The sequence below is a fragment of the Dermochelys coriacea genome, chromosome 12 (assembly GCF_009764565.3).
Source record: "Dermochelys coriacea isolate rDerCor1 chromosome 12, rDerCor1.pri.v4, whole genome shotgun sequence".
NCBI classification, from domain to species: Eukaryota; Metazoa; Chordata; order Testudines; family Dermochelyidae; genus Dermochelys; species Dermochelys coriacea.
Window position 1 is genome coordinate 8,724,086 of NC_050079.1, and position 14,539 is coordinate 8,738,624.

The 14,539-nt window shown below is 42.0% G+C and overlaps 1 long non-coding RNA gene across 1 annotated transcript; it reads left to right on the plus strand.

Annotated features, from left to right (window-relative positions):
- The first annotated feature begins 11,663 nt into the window (after nucleotides 1-11,663).
- LOC122456379 lies at nucleotides 11,664-13,679 on the plus strand. Its single transcript, XR_006275293.1, has 3 exons — nucleotides 11,664-11,917; nucleotides 12,455-12,660; nucleotides 13,128-13,679. It is a non-coding gene; the product is annotated as an uncharacterized LOC122456379 (long non-coding RNA).
- The last annotated feature ends 860 nt before the right edge of the window (nucleotides 13,680-14,539 follow it).

The following is a 14,539-nucleotide window of genomic DNA, read 5'->3' on the forward strand; positions in this document are numbered from 1 at the left end:
TCTGAGCGAAGGACCTTGTTGCTAGCCCCACTAAGTAAGTCAGTTGCTGCACTTTGCACTGCTTTTAACTTCTGAGTGATCCTCAAGGCTTGAGCAGAGCCACTCCAGTAACCCACACTGGCAGCCAGAGAGGCATGGAGAACTGGGAAGGTTCACTAGGGAGAAATGGGCTCCGTCATGTAGCCAAACACCAAACCACCCATTGTTCACAGCAGCTTTACAGGAGGAACCAAATTCTCCTTTAACTGAGACACGCGGATGGTTCTGGGCAAAAGGCCAGTGGAGCAGAGCTCTTGTATTTCCTCTTGAGCAGCATCAAGCATAATCGGAGTCCAGCTATTGGTCCTACATCAGATGCCCCCTGCACAGGTGATGCCAATGAGACAGGATATTGAAGGTAGCAATCCTAAGCCCAGCAATTACACTGATTCACATGAAAAGCATCACTGTGCAGAGGTCAAGCAAAAGGCCTATGCATTCCTTAAGTCTATTTAAGTTCTGAAAACAGTGCTTCACTGGGACTGAAGTGGTACTGGAGGCATTGTGCAGATGCTGAGCACAGGGATGAAATCTATTCATGGGGCAGAATCTTTTTAAGTGCTAAGGACCTTCAGCTCCCCGTGAAGTCTATGGGAGTGGAGATCACGCTGCACCTTGGACGAGCAAGCCCCTGGTGCCTAACTTGTCCTCCGTTTGCACTCCCTTCTCCTTAGTTTCAATTTCACAACCGTTAATTTTTTACTTAGTAAAATGTTGTTTGATGTGAAATCAATTTTGTTCTTTTTGCTATTGCCATTCTGAGGAAATGTTCTCCTTCTCCAGCTTGTGCTATTAATATTTAATGCACTGGCTAGTGGGATCATTAATTAAAGTTTCCATTGTTTCCCAGCCTGTCGGATACCATCTCCATACTTTTGATCAATGTCCCAGTTATTTGCATTCTATGTATTTACTGCTCTCCATTTTCTGTTTCAGCTGTTGAGCTGCAGTTAATTCTCTTTGCTGGTCTGTTGGCTCCATGGCACCTAGCCGTTGTCTTCTTCTTTCATCCTGTCTCACTCTTGCCAGAGCGATTCCTTTAGACACCAGCTCCACACAAGTAGCTGAGAAAGACCTGACCTTACATGGTTATTTGCTCTACTTTAATCTATGTTACATTTAACCTTGCTATATTTGTCTATTGTGGACCAATGAGCTTGACTAAATCAAGGATCCTGATACTTCTTTCACAGAGATCAGTGACAGAAGTCCGATCAATTACATAGAGAGCAGGATCATATATTTAGAACCTATTCCTGAATACTCTTAAGTTCCCAGTGCCTTCAATGGAAAATGAGGGTGCTCAGAATGTCACAAGACTAGTCCCTTCATTTTCTCTCCACCTTCCTCTTGAGTATTGCTACTTTTCTTTGAATAGATTCAGACAATGGTGTATTTTCCCTGACCCTAAAATCTTCTGATTGATTTATCAAAATACATATTGATTTTTGAAATGGTAATTCGAGGATTTAGCGCTTGATATTGTGAAGAATTTATCTGTTAACCTGAACATTTTCCCTGCCCAAAGCAAACTTTTAAAATTATGTTCATGATGCTGATCAGTGACTAACTGATCAGTTTGCAAATTCCTTAGATTACAATGCAAATGTTAAATAATAGCTAACATATTGAAGACCAGCAGTGCATTGGGTTCTGCTTCCACAGCAAAATGTAGCACTACCATTTTTATAGGGTAGCTGAGGTGAATGCTTCTGGGGGTGGCAACTGTCTACTTCCAGAATGCTACTTTACATTCCTGGCATATTTGAAAATGTGGGCAAATATAGTACAAACTCTATATTTTGTCTTACAGCATAGACCCAATCAGGGCTAGTCACTGTCTCATTTTACCGTAACAGTGGAACTCTTCTGATCTAGGAGGCTTTCAGGACTTTTAGCTTGGGAGACATTCAGAATCATTTGTCTATATGGTGTTGATCACTTAATCTATGTAATCAATCCATAAGATCTCATTACCATTTAGTCTCCCGGTCAATATTGAGTCTTATGGTCAGCAGGGACAAAGCTGAGCTGATGTCCTCAGGATCCTTTCCACTGAGAAGCAGGTTCTCAACCTGAAAGTTGCAAACAGGTATCTGATAGCAAACCGCCCTTCCCTTTCCACATTGGTGGGTCCTGGTATGCAAAGTCTCGGAACCACTGCACTCACTCCAAGGCAATGCTCATTGATCAGATACTTGGATAGTAATATTCAGAAAGCCAAGAGAAAGATTATTTCATGGCCACATTAGGTATCTTCTTCTTAGAACTGGTGAGGAGCTCTCTTAATGGGCTTTACTGGCATTATCTTGGACTGGTAGGATAAATAGCATTAAAATGGGAATCTCATCTCTTTCGGATGATATCACATTGCTAAGAGACTCCTAATGAAGTTAAATGGGATTAGGTCTTTCAGCTAGGCTAAATGGAGAGCTACGCTGAATTTGGGCATTTTTCAGTAGCAGTGGCAAAATGTTTTTAACAAAAAATTTTTGGTCTCCAAAATGGTCTTCTTCAAAAGCATAGAGGTTTTGCCAGAAAGTGTTGACTCTTATGAATTTTTTCATTGTTCACACCATTTTCAGTGACTTTTAAAAAACCCCAAACCCTTCTCAGAGCTATTTCTGGAAATGGTTACCAGTGGTTTTTTTTGCGTACTGAAAACCCTGCGAAACGGAAATGACATCAAAATTCTGAAATTAAAAAAGAAAAATTGACCGGCTCTGTTTTTCAGCTTTCCGCAGCAGAAGAAGGCTTAAACCATGATTCATTACATCAGCAGGGCTGCTGAGAGGACTAGGATGGCTGCCCTCTCCTGGAAAAGTTTCCCCCAAAACAGTGGATCCCCTTAGCTTTCCAACCCTCTCCCTGTGCTCCTTCCCCAAAACTCTAGCTCACGTAGAACTGTGCCATTTGTCACATGACACAAAGGGAGTTCATAACTGGTTGCTGCTTTTCTCCTCTACTGCTGATAGACACGAAGTAAGACTGGAGACAGACAGACAGGAGGCTCTCTGCAGCTGAAAGGTAAGGGTGACGTGGTGGAAGCACAGAAGAATTGCTCCCAGGTGGCTTGGCATGCTTGAATTGGACAAGTAAATTAGAGAAGGGATCAGGTTCCAAATCTGGATCTGGGCTCAGATTTCAATCCCCCTCGCCCCAAGAGTTTGTGGATGTTTGGATATAGAAGTGTAGCTGTGGTCTATCCCTTAAACAGGTCGTATATAATAACTATTATGATTTCTCCATCCAACATGAAAAGCCGTGCATTGTAAATCTGGCTGATGTTAAAGATACAATGGGATGCAGATACAAATATTTAGGTGGAATGCCTTTGGTGCTTGCTGTTGGTAGGGCAATTGCTGTGGCAAAGTGAGAATATTTGTTTCATTTTCTTTGCTCATGGGATACTTGGAAATGAATTAAGAAAAGTAATCAGAAGCCTTCACTGAGAGGAAGAATTCTTTATTTGGAGGAAATTCTTTACCACCCACTACAGGGAAAGTAGATTAGGAAACTAATCTAATGAACGCTGTGAAACGTTGGGATGATATACTGTACGGAGGAACAGCATTTCTGGATTTCACTGCTTTACCACTCTGTGGAGTCCCGTGCTGTGTAGCACTCGGCATCCTTAACTCTGGGAGCTGAGGGCATTCAGCACCTCGGAGGACCGGTCCCTTCTCAGCCTATTGAACTGGAATCAGCCCATGTGAGTTGCAGTCTCCTGAAATAGACATGCCCCTGGTACGACTCAGATGGCAGCTGAACTGAATTCCCTCGCAAATACTGTGATAACAGGAATAGAGAGAGAGAGCGCTTGGATTTCCACATGCAAAATTAATCTCCTAAAACCAACTCATGCCTTTTTTTTTCCCAAGGGTAGGAGGGGAGAGCAGCATGTTGTTAGCATTAATATAGTCAATGGCTTTTGTAATCTGCCTTAAAGAGAAGAGAGCGGATGTTGGCTGACAGCAGAATGAGCTTGGCTTTTTTTTTTTTTTAAACAGTCTGTTTCAGGGCGTGTCCTCGAGCACTGCAGCAGCATGGAGATCCAGCTGAAGAAGCAGGAGCAGCTAATTCTCCCCTCCTCCTCCAGCAAGGAGTGAGGCAGCTGTGCATTTCATCTCCCCATTCACAGGACACTGTTACCCAACACCACTGAGAAATCGCAACGCTCTCACACAGGCAGACTGGGCCGGGGATCGATACAGGCTGCAGACTTGGCCGTAATGGAGTAATGTCGTTTTAGGAAGTCAATAAAAATGATAATAATCATCTGTTTATTTCCCGGGGCAGACCAGGATTTTAAACCCAGCAGAGGATCAACAGCTGGCTTAATAATCGGGTTCAGAGCAATGTCAAATAACAAAAGGGAGACATTCTATAACAGATTTAAAAGTAGCTATACTTGAACAAAAAAACTTCAGAAACAGACTTCAAAGAGAAATGGTAGAACTAAAATTCATTTGAAAATTTAACACCATTAATTTGGGTTTGAGTAGGGACTGGGAGTGGCTGGCTCATGACAAAAGCAGCTTTGCCTCTCCTGGAATTGACTCCTCCTCATCAATTATTGGGAGTGGACCACATCCACCCAGATTGAATTGGCCCGGTCAACACTGGTTCTCCACTTGTGAGGTAACTCCCTTCTCTTCATGTGTCAGTATATAACGCCTGCATTTGTAATTTTCACTCCCTGCATCTGAAGAAGTGTTTTTTTACCCACAAAAGCTTATGCCTCAATAAATCTGTTAGTCTTTAAGGTGCCACCGGACCCCTTGTTGTTTTTGTGGATACAGACTAACACAGATACCCCCTGATACTTGACAAACGGGAGAAAGATGCTCAATCCCTGAGGCATGATCCACACCTAAAAATTAGATCGGCCTAACTACGTCACTCAAGGCGGTGAAAACCGTGGTGTCCTGTGCAATGTAGCTATGTTGAGCTAATCCAGGGCGTAGATGTGGGTAGGTCAACCCAACCATTCTTCCACAGACCTTGCTACCACCTCTCGGAGAGGTGGATTAACGAGTGCGATGGAAAACCCCTTCTGTCCATGTAGGAAGTGTCTACACTTAGACACTGCAGTGCTGCTGTCGCGACTGTCGTGCAGACCTCAGACTTTTCCTCTTTCTCGCTGGCACTTTTCCTCTCCCTAGGAAGAAATGGGCACCCGGTTTGATAGAGTTCCAAGTGTGGGCTCTGGGTTTTCTGAAATTTAATCTCTCAGGGGTCACAGTCAGTTGTAGGACTTGATGCAGACATTCCAACAGCCTGTGGAATGCAAGTCTCTGTAAACTTTCTGAACTGCCTCTTTGACTAGAAAGTCTTATTTCAGTGATCTGACCTTTGGGTAATGTGGACCAAATTCTCTACAGGTACAAAGTGGCACAGACTAGCAGAGAATTTGGCCCCATAGCCTGGATTTAGCATTGCTGGACTGGGACTTAGGAGACCTGGGTTTTATTGCTGGCTCTGCTACTGCTGGGTGACTTTGGGCAAGTTATTTCCCAGCTCTGTGCCTCAGTTTCCCCATTTGTAAAACAGAAATGATGATACTGCCTTCCTTTGTGAAGCACTTTGAGATCTATGGAAAAGAGCCAGGTATTATTATTATTATCAGTTAAATCCTGCATGCCTCCCCACTCACCAGTGCCACCATGGAACATCCCAAATGCAATTGAAGCACCAAATTCTTCAGCACAGGTGGCTGGGAATGTTTGGATGCAGAGGGAGATTCGGCAGCCCATTGCAATGTACGGAACAGAGCTCTGTGGTGGCTACTGTGTGGGATCAGATGGAGGTGTGTGGGCTATGATGTATGGCCAGTGGGTCCATGACTTAGCCCACAAACTCATCTAGGGAGGAAGCGGTGACCTGTGGATGCTCCTTGCCCATTCCTTACATATCCTGCAGGAGATGCTGCTTGTTGGAGGTGAGGATGCCATTTCGCTGCCCTACATAGACGTGTAGGCCCACTAGTTAGTGGGGCAGGAGTGCTAATAAGAGGTGACACACAAAAGTCTGAGGTGTTTATTGTGTATTTTGCTTCAGTCTTCTCTGAAAAAATGAATTGTGACTGGGTGCATAACACAATGAATATTAACTACAATGGAAAAGGAACACAAGCCAGAGAAGGGAAAGAACCGGTTAAAGAATATTTAGCTAAGTTAGATATATTCAAGTCAGCAGAGCCTGAGGGAATTCTCTTTGAAAATTTATGGACAATGGGTGATGTCCCAGAAGACTGGAGAAGGGTAAACATAATCCCTATCTTTAAAAAGGGGAACAAAGGGGACCGCAGGAATTATAGACCAGTCATGCTAGCTTTGATACCAGGAAAGAAACTGGAACAAATTATTAAACAAGGAGAGTATGTGTCTTGACCGGGGTCACACTAGATGTCTGTGGCAGAGCAGGGTCTCCAATAGCCTTGAGTAGGGCCCTCCCCACGGTACCATCCTTCCTTTCTAGGCCAGCCTCCCCTCAGTTTGTAGATCTGGGAGGCCTGTTGCGAAGCCCGTCTTTTCTCTCAGGCTTTTTACTCTGTGAGAGTTAGTGGAGTGGATGAGGAAATGAATGACAGTTTTGTTTTGTTTTTTTTACCATGCACCAGAAGTAAGGGGCATGTTTTAAATCAGTAAGATACAGATGTTAATAAATAATGAGTTCAGAGTGCTTTTCTGAGTTTCCATAAGGTCTCCAATCAGGGGAGTTCTGGCCACAAGCAGCAAGACTTGGTTCTTAGTCCACAGCTCCCTGAATGACTAGTTTGTAATCTCCTGATGTTCCTATCAGCCCATGAAAGGGATCAAATCAATTAGCTGGATCATTAGAGGCTTTCCTAGAAGGAAGCTCTTTGGTAATTGTTGAACTGTGTGAGGTCCTCAGTTTTCATTCAGACTCTGCAACACAGGCTTCCTGAATTTCATTGTTCAGCTGGACTTCCTTCCCGCCACTTCCGTTCTGATCTTCCACCAGCTGCAAAGGCACCTGAAAGGAGACCTACAAACAGTTGAATCAGGATTTGGGATATGGCAGGTTGGGCAATGGTTCTATGTTTGAAATAGGAGAATGTCTGAAATGCTAAAGAGGGTAAATTCAGGAAGTGAATGGTCGAGTCTTTGTTCTTTGCCTGTTGCACTATAGCAGTTCTCTCCACATGACATTCCCTGTTCTTTTTGTGTCTTAGTCCTTTAGTTAATGATAAATTAAATCAGACCCTCCTTGTTCCGCTTGGACTGCTTTTGAATTTTTAAGATCTGGTACAGCTGGGGGTTATATAAAGTTGCTTTCATTTCTTCCTACCCTAATTTGTTGTTCCTCTCTATTTAAAATTCTACATTGCCTTTATTGAAGCTTATTTTGAATGGAAAATACTGAAATTTATTTAGCATATTTACAATAAGTATTTGGCCTGCTTTCCACTTGGCTTTTCACACATTCTCTCAGCTTGAAAGTTTTACTCATACGCATTTAAAAAAAAAAAAGACAGTTTAGTCACTAACCCTGTAAAGGTTCAGCAGTCAGGCTAGGTTTAGTTCTGAAAAAATTTCAAGCCAAATTTTTCAGAATCAGGCAATTTGGATAACATCTAACAATGGCACTGTGCTGTCTTTCTTTTCTTTCTATTGCATCTTTCCATTAAAAAAATCTGGCTGTGTGCAGAGAAATCAGCCATTTTGTTCTCAGAGTTACTGCAGCCTATTAATGGGGATATGCACACACTGTAGTCTCTCCTGGAGACTTTACTCTCAAGTTTGGCCCCCATAATCAGTGGTCACTTTTTATGTTCTATCCCTACATGACAGCCTAAGTTTCTGTACACAGTATAATAGGAAAATTATGCTTATTTGCTCTGACTATAGTATCTCTTTTTTTTTCCACATAGAGGTTATATAAAAACTTGGTATTTGGGAGAACTTTTTCTTCAAAGGCTTTTATGACTTTATAACTCAAAAGAAAGATAAACACAAATAGCCTGAAAGGTGTAGAAGAAAATGAGTCCTAATGAAATCCTACTCTGTCTAATCTGTAGACATTTTACTTAGAACTAAGCTCATCTAATTAGTTAGCTCCAAAGCTTCCAAAACCTCAGATTTAAAGAAAATAGTTTTAGCCTCTTTTAAATAGGTTCAATAGCCCCTCCAGCCAGTAATGCATTCATCTGCTTAATTAACATGTATTGTACTTTTCTCAGGGCCAAATAGATCTCATTTGTGTTCTATTTAACTAATTTTACTTTTCTTCCTTATGTCACTTCCTTTCATCCCTCTTTCAATAGAACAGGAGATAAATCAGAGCCAATTTATAGCCTAAAAAGAGAATACAATAGATCAATGGGAATAAAGGGAGAGGTGGATTATTAAGATAATTATTCATTTATATAACATTGTAAATGTACATGGTACTGCACAGTGATCCTGCGCTAGTGTCAAACATACAACAGGACTTCGCCCCTGTGGCAGGGCAGGGGTAAAACCCCCTTTAAAGCCCTGCCAAAATGCTGGCTGCAGATGGCTCTCTGGTCAAAAGGCCAGATAGAGAGACATGGGTATGTAGCAGGGAGCCCAGCTGTAAGCCCTAATGAGGGCTAGCTCAGAGCAACAAGCTGGCTGAGAGGGAACAGCTGGGCTAAAGACTGGGAGGGGCTATAAAAGCCCTGGGAAAACCTCAGTGAGGGGTTGGCCTGGGAGCAAACAGGAGTGCTGTTTCTCTGTTTCCTTACCCACTGGAAGGTACCTCAAGGGCCTGAAGACCCTGGGAGGGGTCTGTGGTGTGATTGTTGTTGGGGGAATTGGGGCTGCACAAGAACACTGTAAATAAAGACACAAAGGTGAAACCACTGAAGAAGGTGGTGGGACTCTTTATTATACCAGCCTAAACACAAGGTGCAGGTACAAAAGTGGGAGTGCTGGCATAGACCCTGTAGCAGCCCCAAAGAAATCAACAGTACAATACAAGACAGAATATGTGCAAAGTAGGCTGTGGTCATTTAGGAACAGGGGGTAGCATGAAAGAAGACTCTGAGACGGGAGTAGCCAAAGGAGACCAATGGAAGAAGAGGAAGAAACTTGAGTAGAGCCTAATGATCAGAAGAAGGTGTAGGAAGACTCTGAAGTGAGGGCTAGAGTTTTGAAGGTGAAGAGAGGAACCCTGAATGTGATATGGATGAAGAATGCTCTAGAGAAGAAGCCTGAACTTTATATGGGTGAAGACCACTGTATGCAGTGGTTCTCAAACTTTTGTACTGGTGATCCCTTTCACATAGCACGCCTCTGAGTGTGACACCCTCTCCCCCCCGTATAAATTAAAACACTTTAAAATATATTTAACACCATTATAAATGCTGGAGGCAAAGCAGGGTTGGGGGTGGAGGCTGACAGCGCATGACCCCCAGTTTGAGAACCCCGGCTCTAGTGGAATGTTCAATGAGTCACAGTTGGCAAATGGGCTTTAGAATGGGGAGGGAGTCCGTTGGGTGATGGGTCGCTGGGGCTGGTGATTCTTGAGTAGACGCCAATAGAAACCTGAGGAAATCAAGAGAGGCCAGTCAAAGGTTTCTAATGGAGGCCACTGGAAAAGTGAAAAGATTCTGGGCAGGAGACGACATTGAATAGTGAGAAAGGAAAATTATCTCTGCACCTGAGTTTGGGATCAGTTGGAGGGAGAAGTGAGAATAGAGTGAGCAAAAGAGAGAAAGGTTCCAGTAACCAAGAAAAAAGATTATAAGAACATGGGCTGAGGTCTTGATAGCTAAGGTGGAGAGGAAGGGCTGAATAATAGAGATGTGCAGAAATTAACAGTAGGATTGGCAAGGGCTTGGTCATAAGGGGGAAAAAGAGAGAAGTCAGATATGATGCTATGGCTGTGTGCTTGGATGTGGAGAAGGACTGATCTCTATTTTTACATAGAGATTATGTAAAAACTTGGTATTTTGGAGAACTCTTTCTTTAAAAGTTTCAGAGTAGCAGCCGTGTTAGTCTGTATTCGCAAAAAGAAAAGGAATACTTGTGGCACCTTAGAGACTAACACATTTATTTGAGCATAAGCTTTCGTGAACTACAGCTCACTTCAATCAGATGAAGTGAGCTGTAGCTCACGAAAGCTTATGCTCAAATAAATGTGTTAGTCTTTAAGGTGCCACAAGTACTCCTTTTCTTTCTTTAAAGGCTTTGATGACTGTATAATTCAAAAGAAAAATAAACACAAATAGCCTGAAAGGTGTTGAACAAAATGAGTCCTAGTGAAATCCTGGATTTGGCTCAGGCCCTAAATGTGTAGCAATATACAGGTGGCAAAGCTGTGGGACAGAGAAGTGAAACAACGTTTCTAGTGCCACAGAGACAGTGGCAGCGTTGGGAATAGAAAACAGGAGATCTCACTTCTCAGCTCGAAGGCTGCAACTTCTTTCAGTTATCGCTGAGCCTTCCCCAGGCAACTGCACTAAATGTGGGTTTTCTCTGCATAAGAGCTAGAATTCCATTTCTGGGACTTTTTAAAAAGAAATGAGAATGTTACGTTCCTGTTACAGATTTTTTTTCAATGAAAAAAATGGGAAACGAAGTGAAACGAAACCTTTCCGCTGCAAACAGGGCATTTTTGGACTGTTAAACTATAATATCTTTGAGATGAGAGAGAGAATTCAGCTCCTGACCACTTGTGATCATTCAAGATCCATGGTGCTTTTTTGCAAGACTGCAGTGATAAATCTTGGTTCCCTGGCCAAACTCTAACGTGAAGTATTACATTCTGCCTTCATAAATAACCCCAGCAGTTTTAATAGAGTAGGGTATTCTTTTCTACTTCCTGTCTTATTAAACTATCCTGACATATGTATCCTTGTGCTCCCTGAGCTGTCATAGAATCCTAGAATATGAGGGTTGGAAGGGACCTCAGGAGGTCATCTAGTCCAACCCCCTGCCCAAAGCAGGACCAATCCCCAATTTTTGGCCCAGATCCCTAAATGGCCCCCTCGAGGATTGAACTCACAACCCTGGGTTTAGCAGGCCAATGCTCAAACCACTGAGCTATCCCTCCCCTCTGTCGCTCTGTCTCTACCTCTTGTCTCTTGTCTTGTTCTTGTACTTGTCTTGGAAGCAGAGGTCATTTTTTTGTTCCATGTTTGTACCATGCCTAGCACATTTTTTTGTTCCATGTTTGTACCATGCCTAGCACCTGGCCCGGGTCTGAGGCTCTTGGATACGAATTTAATACAATTAAATAACATGACTTTCTTTAAACTCTTGCATTCCACCCCAGAAGTGGTTGCATTTCCGTGGTAAATGAACTGATTCATGTATGTTGTTTTGGTATGTTAATGCTATCAACTGCCCTTACAGTTTTTCCCCAGGCTGGATCCAAAAATGAAAAGCCACTTCAGTGCCCAAGGCTTTTAACAACACCAGGAAAACACGACAAAAATAACAAGAGATGAGAGTTCTTCAGCTGTAGAGAAACCTCTTTCATGGCCAAACCTACTGGGAATGTTTTCAAAGGCTTTTGTGTATGAAATGCACTAAAAATATGGGATTTTTGTTTTACTTGTCACTTTTTAAAGGCTCTGAATAGTTGCCTTAAAAAGGGTGAATTGTGGTTGTATTCAGTCCCCTGTGCAGACACTTTAGAATAATGAAATCTCAGTTGTCCCTTGTAATGATAGCAATTGCCATGTGGTAGAAATCTTAATGTAGAATAGATCCTGGAACTTCTTATCACATAGAAGTAATCTGCTGAATTGCAAAGAACCTGGGAGTTCCTTGCCGCCATCTATTTTAAAGTTCAGTTTTGTCCTGAATGCGTTAGCATCTCAGGAATAGAAAAGGGACTCTCAGAACAAAACAGATCGCTCTGAAGTTTTTCCAAGCTTCAGGTAGGTAACTGGGACAAAACACAACATGGTTTTACAGAAGGTAGATCGTGCCAGACCAACCTGATCTCCTTTGAGAAAAGTGGTTTTTTTAGGCAAAAGAAATGCGGTAGATCTAATCTACCTGGATGTCAGTAAGGCATTTGATACAATTCCAGGTGGGAAATTATCAGTTAAATTGGGGAAGATGCAGATTAATAAGAGAATTGAAAGGTGGATAAGGAATGTTGAGTGTTTAAATATTTCAGGGCACTAAAAGATGTTGCCACCAAAGTGTCCCAGAGTTTGATTTTTGAAAATATGTCCAGTTTACCACCAAAGCTGCTTAACAGTCGCTCCGGTGGCTGTCATCTCCACTGCAAGGAGGGCTCGTTGGAAATGTTCTACTGAAACAGCTTTTTGGTGGCAGCTAAGGATTTAAGCAAAATTAATTGTTTTGTAACAAAAGTCTTCTTTTGGTGAAAAAGTGGTGTTTTTGTTTTTGTTTCTGTCAAAAAAACTGAATGCATGAAAACCAAAAAGTTTCTCTGAATGAAACAGGAGATGATGTCCTGGAGCCTGCCCAGTGGAGGAGAATGGAAAAATGAGGCATCTGAACTACAACTCCTATGAGGCACCTTGCTGACATTGCCAACTAGCAATAATTTGGTTTTAGATTTTTTTCAGAGAAAAGTCAACGTTTTCTGTAGAAGCACCCTCTCCTATCCTTCTCTGACTATCTCTAATTACAATTTGTGGATCCTGCTGTGAGTATTGCAGTAAAGGCACCTTCATTTAAGCATCATTCAAGGTACATATAAATCACTTGAGAAAGAAAGGAATGAACAATGATACTGATGCCCCAATACAGGGTCTTCACTTTACTCTGATACAAAAGTTACTTTAGAAAACTTCTTAAGATATCACAATGATTGACATGCCTATTAGTGAGCAGCAGTGGCATGAATCAGTTGTCTGTTCCTGACAGAAGAAAAGAGAACATGAAATAGAAGTGAGAGGAAAAAATAGAAAGGGAAAGGTGAAGGCTAAGAAGTGAAATGCGGGGAAAGGAGGGTTTGAGGAGAACTCAACAGAAGGGCACATGCCCACAGTCCTCCAGACAGTGTGGCTGTATTTTGTTAGAAGAGACGATTCTCAAATATATCCTTCACTTTTTAATTCCCTGGGTTTCAGATGGTTTTTTATAAGGCATGACATGATATTTTTTTTCCAGGTGAAGGGGAAAAAAAGGGGTCAGCACTTTTTTCCCATTCTTTATAAAAACTTGAAAAGATTTGTTGTAAAATCCAAGCACAATTGTTATTACATTAGAACTCCAAGTGTTTTCTGCCTTGAAAGAGCCTACAGAGAACTAGAATGTGATCCAAACTATGACATCAGCTATACCTGTGATTGTACTGATTCACAATACCTGATCAATTAAGAGGGGAAGTAACTTTTATTGATTGTTTAAACCCCTGGGTTTTCGTTAAAACCTGTTTTACTAACACTTGGGAGAAAGACTCTCTTTGCTAAGGATTCAGCAGTAGCCTTCATCCCTACAATCAAGGTCTGAGAGAGCTCTCAATCCAGCACTCTGAGTCAGCCATGGAGTTCTCCAGTAAAACCAAGGAGAACAAACTTGATATTCCTAAGATGAAAAACAATCAATAAAAAAAGTTAAAGGGGCACTGAGGGGAAACAAACACAGCCTTTTCATGCCTTCTTTATGGATCTCATGACTGCAAAGAGGGCATGATCCCAGTTTTTGTCCTTTGCAGGTCACCTTTATGGGGATTCTTATTTTTGAATGTTATGCTTTTCAGACACTTGTGTTCTAAGAGCATCTCACCCTATGAATTTTTTTTGTCAAGTTATAAAATAATATTTATCACCTCACTTCCATTTTTAATTATTTATCATTAAGTACAGGTTTCAGAGTAGCAGCCGTGTTAGTCTGTATTCGCAAAAAGAAAAGGAGTACCCGTGGCACCTTAGAGACTAACAAATTTAAAAATTTTGGAGAGGAAGATGATGTCTGTCTGTATCTGTGCGAGTTTTTTCATTAAGTTGACAGATTTCCACTCTATACGGCTAAATTCAGTGCCTTGCATAATGACAGGTTTCAGAGTAGCAGCCGTGTTAGTCTGTATTCGCAAAAGGAAAAGGAGTACCCGTGGCAGGTGCCACGGGTACTCCTTTTCTTTTTATCATTAAGTATTAATTGATAACAGCATTACTGTGGCACCTAGTCATGGACCAGGACCACAGTGTGTCAGGCGCTGTACAAACACAGAACAAAAAAGATGGTCCCTGACCCAAAGAGCTTACAAACTAAATTGGCCAAGAATACAGGAGGCGAATAAAATGGATCCTAATACTATAGTAATGATTACTGCAGCTTTTTACTAGATGCCACCCTGGACCCAGAAGCTTTTGTGTTCCCAGTAGTCTTTGATATCTCCTCTGATGATTGATCTTTTTATTCGCCCAAGAAACTCTTCCCCCTCACCACGTTTTATTGACTTTGTAGATTCAGCTTTCATGTGTCATTGCCGCCAAAGCTTTTCTAAAGTCTAGGGTGAATTATGTGCACTGTTTCCTCTGCTCAACATTGGGGTGGTGTTCCTTTTTTCCTCAACAGAT